The sequence below is a fragment of the Dendrobates tinctorius genome, unplaced genomic scaffold (genome assembly GCF_039654945.1).
Source record: "Dendrobates tinctorius isolate UK_male_01 unplaced genomic scaffold, ASM3965494v1 ptg000116l, whole genome shotgun sequence".
Classification (NCBI taxonomy): domain Eukaryota; kingdom Metazoa; phylum Chordata; class Amphibia; order Anura; family Dendrobatidae; genus Dendrobates; species Dendrobates tinctorius.
In genome coordinates, this window is record NW_027361784.1 from 26,361,488 (window position 1) to 26,377,633 (window position 16,146).

Sequence of the window (16,146 nt, forward strand, 5' to 3'; positions counted from 1 at the left end):
ATGCGTTTTTATGCGCGTTTGCACTGCGCACGCAGCGCAAAAAACCGCAAGTTTGAAAGTAGCCTAAGTGCACTTGCCTTCGTGTATACAGTGGGTACAGAAAGTATTCTGACCGCTTTAAATTTTTCACTCTTTGTTTCATTGCAGTCATTTGGTAAATTCAAAAAGTAATTTTTTTTTTTCATTAATGTACTCTGCACCCCATCTTGACTGAAAAAAACGAACGTAGAAATTTTTGCACATGTATTAAAAAATAAAACTGAAATCTCACATGGTCATAAGTATTCAGACCCTTTGCTCAGTATTGAGTAGAAGCACCTTTTGAGCTAGTACAGCCATGAGTCTTCTTAGGAATGATGCAACAAGTTTTTCACCCCTGGATTTGGGGATCCTCTGCCATTCTTCCTTGCAGATCCTTTCCAGTTCCGTCAGGTGGATGGTGAACATTGGTGGACAGCCATTTTCAGGTCTCTCCAGAGATGCTCAATTGGGTTTAGGTCAGGGCTCTGGCTGGGCCAGTAAAGAATGGTCACAGAGTTGTTCTGAAGCCACTCCTTTGTTATTTTAGCTGTGTGCTTAGGGTCATTGTCTTGTTGGAAGGTGAACCTTCGGCAAAGTCTGAGGTCCAGAGCACTCTGGAAGAGGTTTTCAACCAGGATATCTCTCTACTTGTCCGCATTCATGTTTCCTTCAATTTCACCCAGTCGTCCTGTCCCTGCAGCTGAAAAACACCCCTATAGCATGATACTGCCACCACCATGTTTCACTGTTGGGATTATATTGGGCAGGTGATGACCAGTGCCTGGTCTTCTCCACACATACTGTTTAGAATTATCACCACAAAATTCTATCTTTGTTTCATCAGACCAGAAAATCTTATTTCTCATAGTCTGGGAGTCCTTCATGTGGTTTTTTTTTAGCAAACTATATGGGTTTTCATGTGTGGCACTGAGGAGAGGCTTCCATTGGGCCACTCTGCCATAAAGGCCTGACTGGTGGAGGGCTGCAGTGATAGTTGACTTTGTGGAACTTTCTCCCTACAGCATCTCTGGAGCTGAGCCACAGTGATCTTGGGGTTCTTTACCTCTCTCAACAAGGCTCTTCTCCCACGATTGCTCAGTTTGGCTGGACGGCCAGGTCTAGGAAGACTTCTGGTGGTCCCAAACTTCTTCCATTTAAGGATTATGGAGGCCATTGTGCTCTTAGGAACCTTGAGTACTGCAGAAATTCTTTTGTAACCTTGGCCATCTTGGAAGATCTCTGTGTCTTCCCACAATTCTGTCTCTGAGCTCCTTGGCCAGTTCCTTTGACCTCATGATTCTCATTTGGTCTGACATGCACTGTGAGCTGTGAGGTCTTATATAGACAGGTGTGTGCCTTTACAAATCAAGTCCTATCAGTTTAATTAAACCCAGCTGGATTCCAATAAAGGAGTAGAACCATCCCAAGGAGGATCACAAGGAACTGGACAGCATGTGACTTAAATATGAGTGCCTGATCAAAGGGTCTGAATACTTATGACCATGTGATATTTCAGTTTTTCTTTTTTAATAAATTTGCAAAAATTTCTACATTTATGTTTTATTTCAGTCAAGATGGGGTGCAGAGTGTATATAAATGAGAAAAAAATGTGCTTTTTTGAATGTACAAAATGACTGCAATGAAACAAAGAATGAAAAATTTAAAGGGGTCTGGATACTTTCTGTACCCACTGTATGTGTGAGTCCATTTCTGCGTGTGTCTGCTAGTGCATGTCTGCACACACATGTGTGCGTGTCTTCGTGTGTGTATGTGTGCTTCTGTATGTCTTAGTGCTCTTCCAAAGATTTATTATAATTGGGGAGAAATTTTAGGAGACAGTATGGCAAAATGTGTGAAGAAACAGTATAGTGAACAAGGGGAGGGGGGAATGGGTGCGGGAACAGAAGGGGGATGTATGAGGAGACATTATGGAGAGTGGGAGGAATGTGAGAGGAGACAGAATGGAGGAAAAAAGTGTGAGGGGACACAGAACAGAGACTAGGTAGTGTAAGGGGAGGTATAGAGAATGGGCAGGATGGGGAGACAGTGTGAGGGCACAGCAAGGAAGGAACAGTATGCTGAAGAGAGGTAGTGTGATGAGGGGGCACAGTATAGAGACTGGGCAGTATAGGGGAGACACCGTGTGAGAGGACAGTGAAGAGGAGGCCCAGTATAGAAAAGAGAAGACAGTGTGTAGGGCATGTACCATAAGCTGGTTAGTATGGGTCATATTTTGTGCAGGGAGCATTGTGAGAGTTAGTAGTCTATACAGCGGCTCAGCGTAGGGCAGATATATTTATTCAGGAGCATTATAATGACACTGCTATTTTTAAGGGTGTAATGTGGGGATGTGGTGCACGAGACTGGAGAAGATGGAGGTCTGCGGAAAACAGCTGTGTATGAGAAGAGTCATCATGGAGTCTGAACAAGATGGAGACGAGAAGGAAGAGAAAGACTCTAATCAGAAAAGGTGTCTGAGGTAAGATACCTGGATGTAAATGCTTATTTGTGATCCAGTCTGCGTCTCATCAGTGCTGTGGTTCTTGTATGGTTCACAGTCTGATGATGACTGATAACAACAGCTCCCAGTATCTCGATTGTTAAGGACATACTGGGAGTTGTAGGTTCATGTGATGCAAAGGTAAATAGGGCTGACCTGACATTGCAATTGATGTACCACGTACTGATGGTGGTTCAGATGTTGTATTCATGTATTGGCGTGTCTGCGTGTGTCTGTGTATCTGGAATTATATGTATTTTTGTAAGATGTGTGTATGTAACAGTGTATTGTGGGATGTAAAAACATTCATATGTTTGGGCACATTTACTAAATCTATTATGGCTCATTCACATGTGTTAGGGAATTCCATTTGTCTTTCCATGTTTAGGAACAGACATGTGAAATTTTCTAACCTTGACATAGCTGTCACCTTAGGCTAGCTTCACACTAGCGCTTTAGGCCGTAGCGCACGGCCGTCGCTAAGCCCCGCCCCCTCCGGTCATCTCCGCCTAGTATCGCACACGGCTGCATGCGATCTGCACACCCTATCTTTAGCATAGGGTGCGCAGACCGTGCGCTAGTAGAATTTTGCGTGCGCTGCACCCTTTTGACGGTGCGCCGGTATGCGCCGAATGCACCATGTTGCATATTGGTGCACTCAGAGCACCGTCAAAAGGGCGCAGCGCACGCAAAATTCTACTAGCGCACGGTCAGCGCACAGTCTGAGCACCCTATGCTAAAGATAGGGTGTGCAGATCGCATGCAGCCGTGTGCAATACTAGGCGGAGATGACTGGAGGGGGCGGGCAGGGGGTGGGGCTTAGCGGCGGCCATGCGCTGCGGCCCAAAACACTAGTGTGAAGCTAGCCTTAGGGATGTGATTGTATGGAGCTGGTTCAGGAGCTGAGCCTGCTCCATACCAGGCAGATGTCGGCTGTGATACATAACCGGCATCTGCCTGTAATAGCAGTGATCAGAGCTCACCTTGATTGCTTCTAAGCAATCACTGTCAGTGGCATTTAGATGGCCAGTACATGCACTCACCAGCTCCCATCAGCCCCCTGAGACACAGTTGCAGGTTGCTGATGGTTGTCGGGTGTTGCTGCCATGTTAGTCGTTCTTTGAAGCCCAGCCTGAGGTTGGGCTCCCTGGACGATGTCACAATCACAGTGCCAGGACGTTATTACAGCACGCTCACTTTGTAGGTAGTGGTGACTGTAATGTCTCCCTCCTTGCACCAACCCCATCATAGGAAGTGAGTGGTGTCAAGGAGAATAAAGCTTAATTTTCTCCCTGTAGCCAATTACAACACTTTTCCATTAAGCTGGCTAACCAGGCTTTAAACCCCATTTACCTGCAGATTATGCAGATTAACCCTTTATCTGAAGATAGTGTTTCTCTAGGTGACAAGTTGCCCTTAAAGGGACTTTGTCAGTAAAGAATGACTGTTCTAACTAAAGGGGGTTTTAAGGCCCTTTTACATTTAGCGATGCACCAGCGATCCAACCCGGCCAGGATCGCTGGTGCATCGCTAAATGATCGCTAGTGAGCTTTCATACAGAAAGATCTCACAGCGATTCAGCAGCGACGCAGCGCACGATACTCACCATTCACACACAGCGATACTGCGACCTCCCACCCGCCTCCACGCGTCGCTGGACGTCACAGCAGGAAGCCCAGCAGGAAGCAGACGACGAGAAATGGAGCCGGACATTCTCGCGCGATCAGCAATGAGCAGCGGGGGAGCCGGTCGCTGGTAAGTATCACACATAGCGATATCGCTAGCAATATCGCTATAACGTCACAAAATCGGTGACGTTTTAGCGATATTGCTAGCGATATCGCTTAGTGTAAAACCCCCTTTACACTAAGCGATATCGCTAGCAATATCGCTAAAACGTCACTGGTTTTGTGACGTTATAGCGATATTGCTAGTGATATCGCTATGTGTGATACTTACCAGCGACCGGCTCCCCCGCTGTCCATCGCTGATTGCACGAGAATGTCCGGCTCCATTTCTCGTCGGGCGCTTCCTGCTGTGACGTCCAGCGACGCGTGGAGGCGGGCGGGAGGACGCAGGATCGCTGTGTGTGAATGGTAAGTATCGTGCGCTGCGTCGCTGCTGAATCGCTGTGAGATCTTTCTGTATGAAAGCTCACTAGCGATCGTTTAGCGATGCACCAGCGATCCTGACCGGGTCGGATCGCTGGTTGGATCGCTGGTGCATCGCTAAATGTAAAAGGGCCTTAAGTCCTGCAGCTCTTAGTGGCGTGGCCAATCATGTACATTCACCTTGCCATCTTTATGTATTCCATCATTCTCCACCTCCACTAATTTGATTGACAGCTCTGGTTTCATAGCTTAGAGTCAGAGAAGGATGGAGATGGATGGAAAACAAGCAGGTGGAAAGGTTTATATAAATGATTGGACACCATAATAATCTGAGCTCCTCTGCTTGGTTTGAACAGTCATTCTCTGCTGATAGAGAGCCTTTAAAGAGGTGTCCAATACACCTGAAGGATTTCCCTCTAACGCAAAACACTGTATGTAATGCACCCAGCATTATATATGAGAATATATCAGTATAATGACGGCACAATTCTCCTCCAGAGCGGGACCACTGTGGGATACAAGCAGCAGGCATCCTGGAGTGGACTCGCTAGTGTGAAACTACCCTAAAGGTGGTATCCAGGGGGGTGGAGCTAGCTGGCAATGTGAGGATGTTGAGGAGAGCCTTAAGATCAAATACTTAATTAACCTCAAGTGTATTATTTCACCTTACATGAGCTTTTTCACATCAAAGTGTGACACTAAAGATGGCTGCCAGCACCTCATACCGTGTGCTCATGGAACTGGAATTTCCTGTTTGGCCAAACCACCCTGTGTTCCATGGATCCACCCAAGATGACGCCCACTGTGATGACCTCATGGATCCTCCCAGACAAGCTCACTGCCCAACCCACTAACCAATGGAATACATCTGGACACTCCCATTTTAGAGTTAACCAAGCCCCTTCACAAGGGACATAAAAACCTGTTTGAATCAATAAAGCTCTCTCACTCTTGCTCTCTTGGATCTGTGCCACAGATTGATCAAAGAGAGATTACATCCAACTGTGTGTGGTATGATTCTTTTAGTGGCCACTGATCAATATCCATTGGGCCAGGGGCAGGCAACTATTGAACATCATTTATTGTTCAACTTAACAAGGAGAAGCAGGACCCAGGAGCTCTGGTCAAATTATCCAGTTATTGTCCATTATCCTGAGCCCTGAGGGGTCTGGACGGTCTTACTGTCTTCCTCTGGGACCCACGGTGCTGACAGGCGGTGACCTGGAGGTGAGCAGCAGAGATCTCCGTCATTATGAGGAAGACGTGGCTGGGGAGAGGTGAGGAGAGAGAAAATCAAGATGGCGCTGCACTGCAGCATGGGCTGATAGCCAGGAGACGCGCATAGGAAAGGAAGAGGGAGGCGACTGCAAGGCTGCAGAAGTATGCGCGATCCCCGACCACTGGCTCTCCTAAACACCACCACCAGGTAAGGGCTGGATTGGAGAGAGATGCAGGGCAGATGGAGGTGGATGGCTCTCAGGAGATGCAGGGGACAGTGGATGCCATAGAGGCTCAGGCTGGGGAACGGATGCAGGACCCTGTGCTCATGGCCACTGCGGAACAGGCTTCTAATCCTCCCACTCTCACTGATGTCCTGAATGCTATGTCACGGGGAAATGCAGTGCTGGCCCTGCAGATGTAGGACATTAAGGCTGTGTGCCCACGTTGCATTTTTTTAAGCGTTTCTGCAGCGTTTGTGCCGGCTCAGATGCTGCAGAAACGCTTAAAAGAAGCTTCGCATTAAATTGCATGTGTTTTTAAACGCTCAGGAATCGCTTAGCGGCTAAAAACGCAGCATGCTCATTAATTTCCGTATTGCTGAACGTTTTTAGCCCTTTCCAATGTTCCCAGAAAACGCGCAGAAAAAAACGCGTCAAAAACGCGCGTCTTTTGTGCAAAAAACGCGTGGAAATAAAACGCGCATTTTCTGGGAAGGGGATCAGTTTCCTGAGCGTTTAAAAATGCTAACGTGGGCACATGGCCTAAAGATGAGCTGAGGAATGTGAGAGAGGACATTAGATCCCTAAATGACAGAACCACTGTGCTGGAGTAGAGACAGAGTGAGGTGGAAGATGTATTATGGCCTGTGAGAACACGCGTTGAACAATATGGCAAAGTAATAGAGGCAATCAGAGCCAAGCAGGATGATTTGGAAAATCGGATGCGCCACAATAATGTGCGTATAGTGGGGGTCCCTAGAAATAGTAGCAGCCATCTTAATTTACATAAGGAATACCATCAGCATAGTGCAGACTCCATTTCACCACTATTAATGTTTTGCATCCTTATTAACCCCTATCTCTGTTAACCTCTAATTGCCTGCAGGGCTAACAGGCTATCTATAATTCTATCTTCTGTCACTGCCCCCCTGATGGACCCAAAAAATAAAAAGCCAAGGTTAAGTAAAGAAAGTGGTAGTAGCAGTAGCCGACCCTTTCAAGAGACATGGACTGAGATGTATGGCATTATAGAAAAAAATGGCAGATCATTTTGCGTTCTATGTTCTGAAACAGTAGTAAGCAGAAAGTGGAATATAAATCATTCCCAGCTCCTGAAAAAAAGTGAGGATGAAAAGAAGGAATACATTTCCAGGCAGCTAAACCTTTATAAGAGCCAATCTAATTCCATGCATAAATTTATAAAAGGCTCTACAAATTTAACGTCTGCAAGTTTGAGCCTTGCTCACACCATAGCTCAGCATGGAAAAGCACTCAGTGAGGGAGAATTTATTAAAGAAACTCTCCTAAGATGTGCACCAGTTCTATTTGACGATATGCAGAATAAATATGCAATTAGTAAGAGAATATCTGAGTTACCACTCAGTAGAAATATCATAAAAGACCGAATAATGAGACAACACAAATGTGCAACATCAATTAAAGAGAGACATAAGTGAATGTAAATATTTTTCGATCTCTCTTGATGAAACTACTGATGTCGCATCACATGCTCAGTTTGCCATTATTGGTCGATATTCTGATGGTCTCACAATGAGAGAAGAGTTGATAAAGTTAGTATCAGTGCCAACAAGTACATCAGGAAGCGAAATATGTAAGGTTGTTAATCAAACATTCCGTGACCTAAGCATTGATATCTCTAAAGTTGTGTCAGTGACGACAGATGGGGCACCAAACATGGTGGGGAAAAAAGTCGGATTTGTCAAATTGTTTACGGATGCTATTGGACATCCAATTGTGCCTTTCCATTGTATTATCCATCAGGAGGCTTTATGTGCCAAGGCAGGATTCACCGACCTAAACGACTTAATGTCAGTTGTTACAAAAATAGTTAATTTAATAGCTGCTCGTCCCCTTCACAAGCGAGAATTTTCTGCACTTTTGCTGGAGGTTGATTCTGCCTACAGTGGACTGCTGATGTACAATAATGTAAGATGGCTGAGCCGAGGCAAAGTTGTTGAGCGCTTGGTGGAGTGCCTTGAAGAAATTAAGGTATTTCTTGAGGATAAGGATCTGGGAATCTTTCCTCAGCTCAATGATGATAACTGGGTCAGCACCCTGATGTTTTTTACAGATCTCTCTGTTCATATTAATGAACTGAACTTAAAGTTACAAGGTTTTGGCAAAAGTATTGACGTTATGTTTGGATACATAAAAGCTTTTGAAAGTAAACTTAAAATTTTCAAGCGAGATGTAGAAACTAAAACTTATAAGTATTTTCCTTGAGTAACAAAGTATTTTGAGAAGGCCAGTGCAGGTGTACAAAATGAAATGGAACCCTTGCATATAAAGTACCAGCATGTTTTAGACTCGTTACTTGACCAGTTCAGTGATAGATTTAATCAATTTAGAAGCCTAGAACAGACCATGAAAATAATTAAGCATCCTGATGTAGTAGTCTACAGTAGTTTGGAATTAAATGGTTTCCAATGGATGCAAATTGATGATTTGGAGATGCAACTTGCAGAATTTCAAGACAGCATCTGGGCTCAGGTGTTTGTCGACCTGAGGTCAAAGCTTGAGAATCTGGAAAGGTGTCGCTTGGAGAATCAAGAGGAGTGCCACTACGAACAAGAAATTTGGACTGCCTGGAACCGATTACCAGACACTTTTAGCACCCTGAAAAATATAGCAATGGCTTTACTCACAATTTTTCCCTCTACGTACTTTTGTGAGACCTTATTCTCAGCGTTAAATAATATCAAAACCAACAAAAGAAACAGATTGACAGATGAAGTTAGTAGTGTTTTTGTTATTTAAACTATAAATATCGCAAAATTATGGGTTTTTTTCTCGAAGTGACCCACCACCCAAGTTATGCTTGGTTTTTTGGCGAATTTTGACATACCAAGCTCAAAAGGTTGCCCATCACTGGTCTAGACTATCGCGCTAAGCGGAGAAAAAGACCCCCGGCCTCCAGTACTATGTTTAAATGGGGTCTTGAACTGGTTGGGAATGGGTGGTGGGCATGTTGGGTATTGTTTCTATTTTCTCTCAATTGTCTCTTGATGTATGGGGTGTTTGCGGCTAGGTATATGCGTGAAATGCTTCCTCACGCCACTCTATTGCTTTTATGTCTCGTAAGTAGGTACTATGGCCCGAAACCTTAAAATATTGACGTGGAATGTCCAGGGCCTGAATGAGCCGACTAAGCGTAAACCAGTGCTTGATTATGCAAAATCTTCGTAGGTGGAAGTGTTATGTTTGCAGGAAACACATATGACAAAGGATAGACTTCAATCTTTGCATCCTCGATGGGTTGGGCAGTGTTTTCATTCCACCTTTTCCACTTATTCTAGGGGAGTGAGTGTGCTGTTTAGAAAAAACACTACGTTCTGTGAATTTGACTCCAAAATAGACGTGGATGGTTGGTTGGTTGGTTTGTTTGAGGGCAGATTGAATGAAATTGAATGTTTTATTGTAGCTCTTTATGTCCCTCCTCTGTATTCTGGAACAGTGTTGAAGGAGAGTCTTCGGTTTGTAGAGAGACATCCGGGAGTCCCGACAATAATACTGGGTGATTTTAAACAATATACTGGATAGCACATTAGATCGATCGCAGGGGTCAGGGGGACCATTGAGAGATTGGACACCTTTTGGGAGACTGTTGGATGAGGTGGGGCAGGTGGACTTATGGCAACGAGATAATCCACGAACAAGATTGTACTCATGTATGTCTCTCTCGTGGCTCTCTGACCAGGATTGATATGATATTGGGTAACCCACAGGCAGTTCTACTGTCCAGAAGAGTCGAGTATCAACCTAGAGCCTTGTCGGATCACTCCCCTGTTATGGCGACATTTAACTGGGAAAATGGCGGAAGAGGGGAACGGGCACCATGGTGGCTTTTAGCGCATTCTTGTTACTTATTATTCAGGCAGGTGCTAGGATCCCTGACTTACTAAAGGAATTTTTTGCTATTAATGAGTGTACGGCCCCCAGGGAAATAATATGGGATGCATCTAAAGCCTACCTGAAAGGATTGTTGATCTCGGAAGTGAATAGAGTTAAAACTAAGTTTAGAGAATATGGGGAACTCCTACAGAAGGAAGCTATCTCTGCAGAACTGCAATACTTGAAAACTCCGTCTGATATACATTTTAACGCATTAAAGGACGCGGAAAAATGATCAGCCGAACATAAGCTTTCGAAAGCTGCAGATAACCGATATTTCCGGCGACAGGTTTATTTTGGGGAGGAAGAGGGAACTGGACATCTGCTAGCTACCCTGATCAAGACTCAATCTGGCCCTGCAATGGTAGCGGAGATAAAAAACAAAAATGGGGAACTAGAAAGATCTTCTGGGGCAATTCTAGCAACTTTTAGCGAGTTTTTTGAGACATTATATAATTCGCAACGGGGGGGTTCTCTGAAGGGTTGCTCAGTAGCTTTGTGGGGACTACTAGTCTGCCTACTCTGTCGGAATCGGAAGCTGTTGGGTTGGAGGCACCAATTAGTCTGGAGGAATTAGAGGAGGCTCTAGATTCTATGGCAGGGAATAAAGGCCCCGTCACACACAGCGATCTCACTAGCGAGATCGCTGATGTTGTGATGCCACAGCGATCTCGCCAGCGAGATCGCTGTGTGTGACGGGGATCAGCGACCGGCTCCCCTGCCAGGTATCGCTGATCGTGGTCGATCGGCCTGGGCCATTTTTTCATCGTTGCTCTCCTGCTGGCCAGCACGCATCGCTGTGTGTGGCAGTGAGGGCCAATGATCAGCGAGGCTCCCAGCGCTCTAAGCAGGCGCTGGGAGCTGGTCTCTAAGGTAAATATTGGGTTACTAAGCGGTGCGCGTCACTTAGTTACCCGATGTGTACCTTAGAAACCTGTGGGCTCGCAGGTCCCGGCGCAAGCACGCAGGTTTCTAAGGTACACATCGGGTAACTAAGTGACGCGCGCCACTTAGTATCCCGATATTTACCTTAGAGACCAGCGTCCTCGCTGGTGCTGATCACTGGTGAAGCTGCCTGTTTGGCAGCTCACCAGCGATCATGTAGCGATGCACCAGCGATCCTGACAAGGTCGTATCATTGTCGGGATCGCTGGTGCATCTTTATGGGTCCCGTCACACACAGCAATCTCGCCAGCGAGATCGCTGTGTGTGACGGGGATCAGCGACCGGCCCCCCCTGCCGGTTATCGCTGATCGTGCTTGAGCGGCCAGGGCCGTTTTTCGATCGCTGGTCTCCCGCTGGCCAGCACGCATCGCTGCGTGTGGCAGCAAGAGATCAGCGATGCTGGTTTCTAATGTAAACGTCGGGTATCCAGGAGCAGCACGACTCCTGGATACCCCCTGTTTACCTTGGAAACCGGCGTACACACTGGTTTCCAAGGTAAACGTCGGGTATCCAGGAGTCGCGCGGCTCCTGGATACCCACTGTTTACCTTGGAAACCGGCGTACACACTGGTTTCCAAGGTAAACAGGGGGTATCCAGGAGTCGCGCTGCTCCTGGATACCCGACGTTTACATTAGAAACCATCATCCAGCGTCGCTGGTCCTGATCGCTGGGGCTGTCTATGTGACAGCTCACCAGCGATCAGCCTAACGACGTCCCAGCGATCCCATCATGTCGGATCGTTGGTGGATCACTGGGACATCATTTAGTGTAACGGGGGCTTATGTGTGACGGGGCCTTAAGACACCAGGGTCTGATGGGCTGCCTGTGGAGATACAGTATATAAACAGTACTCAAATATAATGCTTCCACAGCTGCTGAAGGTGTTTGAAGCGGCAAGGGAAGATGGGCACTTGCCCTGGTCCTTGAATGAAGCAATCATAGTGGTGATCCCCAAGGCTGATAAGGATCCTTGTCTTCCAGAGTCAAACCGACCTATCTCCCTTTTACATGTTGATGTTAAGATTTTAGCAAAGATTCTGGCGATGCGGCAGTCTAGAGTAATATCTTGTATTATTCATCCAGATCAAACTGGTTTTATGCCAGAGAAATCGACTGCAATTAATATCCGCCGGTTGTATTTAAATTTACAGATGCCATCAAATGGAAAGGAACCTGGAGCAGTTGCATCTTTGGACGCTGCCAAAGCATTTGACAGCGTTGAATGGCCATATCTGTGGGCTATATTAGCCAAGATGGGTTTCCGTAAAAATTTTATTGCCTAGATACAGCTGCTGTATTCGAGTCTAGAGGCCAAAATTAAGGCCACATTACATTTAGCGATGCACCAGCGATCGCAACAACGATACGACCCGGTCAGGATCGCTGGTACATCGCTAAATGGTCGCTAGTGAGCTGCCAAACAGGCAGATCTCACCAGCGATGCAGCAGCGGTCGGCTGTCGTCACTTACCTGTCACACGCAGCGAGGGTGACGTCTTCCGCCTGTGTCCATGGAGTCGCCCGTCGGCGCCAGCAGGAAGCCGGCGACGAGAAATGGACCAGGCCGATCTCGCTCGATCAGCGATATCCAGCGGGGAGCCGGGTCGGAGGTAAGTGTCACAAGTAGTGAGATCGCTACCGATATTGCTATTGCGTCACAAAATCGGTGACGCTTTAGCGATATCACTAGTGATCTTGCAATGTGTGAAGGGGGCTTTAGAGTAAATGGGGAGATTTCAAATACAATTAACTTACACAGAGGGACCAGACAGGGGTGTCCCCTGTCTCCCCTACTGTTTGCTCTGGCAATTGAGCCCTTGGCAGTAGTAATTCGGGCAACACCTGAAATCAAGGGGTTTGAATATGAGTCTTTACAAGAAAAAATAGCATTGTATGCTGATGATATGCTCTTGTTTCTGGGAGATTGGCCGTCTTCTCTGAGGGTGGCAATGGAAGTCTTTGGATCCTTCACAGCGATCTCTGGTCTATGTATTAACTGGGAGAAATCTTCAATTATGCCAGTGGGAGAGGCCCCCGAGAACTCCTTGGGATCGGCCGGACACTTAAATTTAGTCGAAGAGTTTAAATACTTGGGAATTCATATTGGGCATAATATACAAGATTTTGAGCATTTAAATATTACCCCGCTACTTTCTAAATTTCATCAAAAAGTAAATGACTGGTGCAAGCTACCACTGAGTATGGTGGGAAGGGCAAACATGGTAAAAATGGTTCTCATGCCACAAGCATTGTATGTCCTCCATAGCGCACCCATTTGGATTCCTGGTCGAGTCTTTTATCAGATAAATAGAGTATTTAGAGAGCTTATCTGGAAGAGGAGTGTTCCTAGAATTCAGTTGGAGGTTTTGCGTAGATCTAAAGAACTGGGGGACTTAGCGGTTCCTGACCCGTTTCTGTATTATCTTGCAGCGCAGTTGCAGCATTTCAGAGAATGGGGGGAGGAGGATTCCTTCATGCGAAGCTCGCGGGGTGTATGCTTACATGTGCAATGGGAAAGGACTTACTGGTGCAGGCGGTTCCGTCAGGGTCGAGCTATCAATAGTCCGATAATGAAGTGCATGGATAAGGTATGGAACATGGCCAAAGAAATATTGGATGTACAGGGTGTCTCGGGGCATTCCCTGATCTGGAGAAACTTGACATGTACAGAGTTAAATTAGAGGGTTTTGAGCTATGGGAAAGGAGAGGGATTAAACTAATATCACAGCTTTATTCGGAAGGGGAATTTCGATCTTCTGAGGATCTTAAACAGACATTTTCCATTCAAGATTTTTTCAATATCTCCATGCTTGTGAAACACAACAGCGACTCGCTCCACTAGGTAATCCAGCCAAAACTCCACTTTTGGATAGAGTAGTGATGGGAGGAGGATCTGGAGGTATTATATCCATGATATATGCAGCAATGTTGGAAAAGAGAGTGGCAAGCTTGGAGGCACTGAAGAATAATTGGCAGGTTGATGTAGGTGATTTAACAGATGATGAATGGGAAGATGCGCTGCAAAAAGTCACGAAATTCTCTGTTAGCGAGGCGCAGAGAGTGTCACATCTTTATTTGCTTCATCGAGTTTATCGAACTCCTGTACGGCTGTTGAAAATGGGATATGCTAGAGAGGCTGATTGTTGGAAGTGTGGAATGATACACATGACTTGGAACTGTCCCCGGTTACGTAGGTTTTGGGGGGATGTGACTGACTTACTTAACACTGTCTATCAATGTCAAATGGTACTAGACCGCAAAATGGCTCTCCTGGGTGGGGTGGAGACGTTGCCGCTCTCAGAGGGACACCAGCTGGCAGTCTCACAAATATTATATCAAGCTCGTAAGAGAGTGGCGGCTCACTGGAGGGGGTCTTCTGTACCCACAAACACGGAAGTTACCGATGCAGTTAATAATATAGATATGGAGAAATATGTGTATCAAAAGAGAAGAACAATTAAGAAATGGGAGGATATGTGGGCACCTTGGTTGAACACGCCCGGGTTGGCGCCTTCTAGATTAACATGGATCAGAGCGTTGAGGAGGATATAACCTGAAAACTGTAGCTGTGAGAGACCAAATGCATCGAGAGAGAAGAGAGTTTTTTGTTGGGTGAATGTGGGGGGTAAGATGGGAGGGATTTTTGTGGGGTTCTATTGTGTTTATGTAATACACTATTTGGGAACCATCCTGTATGTGATTACCTGTTTTTTTCAGTTTTTGAAAATGTTTAATAAAAAATTACCTGATAAAAAAGGTGGTATCCAGGGATTCTTTTACAGAGAATCTGTCACTGATTTCATGGTGTCCTAAGGGTAATAAACTAGTGACAGATCCCTATAGCAGAATGCTGGGTCACTCAGTTGTACCAAAGTCTTATATTGGAAGCGCCAGGGCATAATGAGGAGTCCTGAATATTCATGAGTTCCTGACTTTCTTCACCCCCACTGCTAATTCAGTTTAAAAAAACAAATCTGAAAATCATGGGCTGGGTCTAGCGAAAGTCGGGAGCTCAGGAACATCCAGACTCATCATTCGCTGCTGCCAGAAACTTATTTTCCTAATGAGGTATATTACAAATATGACTTACATCCCTGTCCCTGTCGGGTTGACAGATTACTGGGAGGGGCTGATGAGGATCCAGCGGTCATGGTGCACATTGGCACAAATGACAAAGTTAGAGGTAGGTGGAAGGTCCTTAAAGATGATTTCAGGGAATTAGGCTGTAAGCTTAAAGCAAGGACCTCCAAGCTGGTATTTTCAGAAATACTTCCTGTACCACGTGCCACGCTAGAGAGGCAACGGGAGATTAGGGAGGTTAATAAGTGGCTCAGGAATTGGTGTAGGAAGGAGGGGTTTGGGTTCCTGCAGAACTGGGCCGACTTCTCAGTTGGCTACAGGTTCTACGCTAGGGACGGGCTGCACCTCAATGGGGAGGGTGCAGCTGTGCTGGGGGAGAAAATGGCTAGAAGGTTGGAGGAGTGTTTAAACTAGGGACGGGGGGAGGGTATTCCTTTTATAGGAGGGGAAGACAGTGCAGAGAGAGACCTGGGCACAAATAATGAGATTGGGGGTGGGGGTGGCATGGGGGTGGGGTTAGAACAGTTAATAATATAAGAAAGAATAGAGGTACAGAGAGATACATGAAGTGCATGTATACTAATGCCAGAAGCCTCGCCAACAAAATGGAGGAATTGGAGTTAATGTTGTTAGAACATAATTATGACATGGTGGGGATATCTGAGACATGGCTGGATGAGAGCCATGACTGTGCTGTTAATTTACAGGGCTATAGTCTGTTCAGAAATGACCGTACAAATAAGGGGGAGGCGTGTGTTTATATGTAAAATCATCCTTAAAACCCATCCTTCGTGATAATATATATGAATCTAATGAAAATGTAGAGTCCCTGTGGGTAGAGATAAGGGGAGGGGGGAAAAATAATAAATTACTGATAGGGGTTGTTATAAGTCTCCAAAAATAATGGAAGCAACAGAGAATATCCTCATAAAGCAAATAGATGAAGCAGCGACTCAAGGAGAAGTCATTATTATGGGGGACTTCAACTACCCTGAAATACATTGGGGAACCGAAACCTGCTGTTCCAGCAAAGGTAATAGGTGTCTGACAACTATGAGAGACAATTACCTTTCACAACTGGTTCAGGACCCAACAAGAGGGGGGGCACTGCTAGACCTAATATTAACCAACAGGCCAG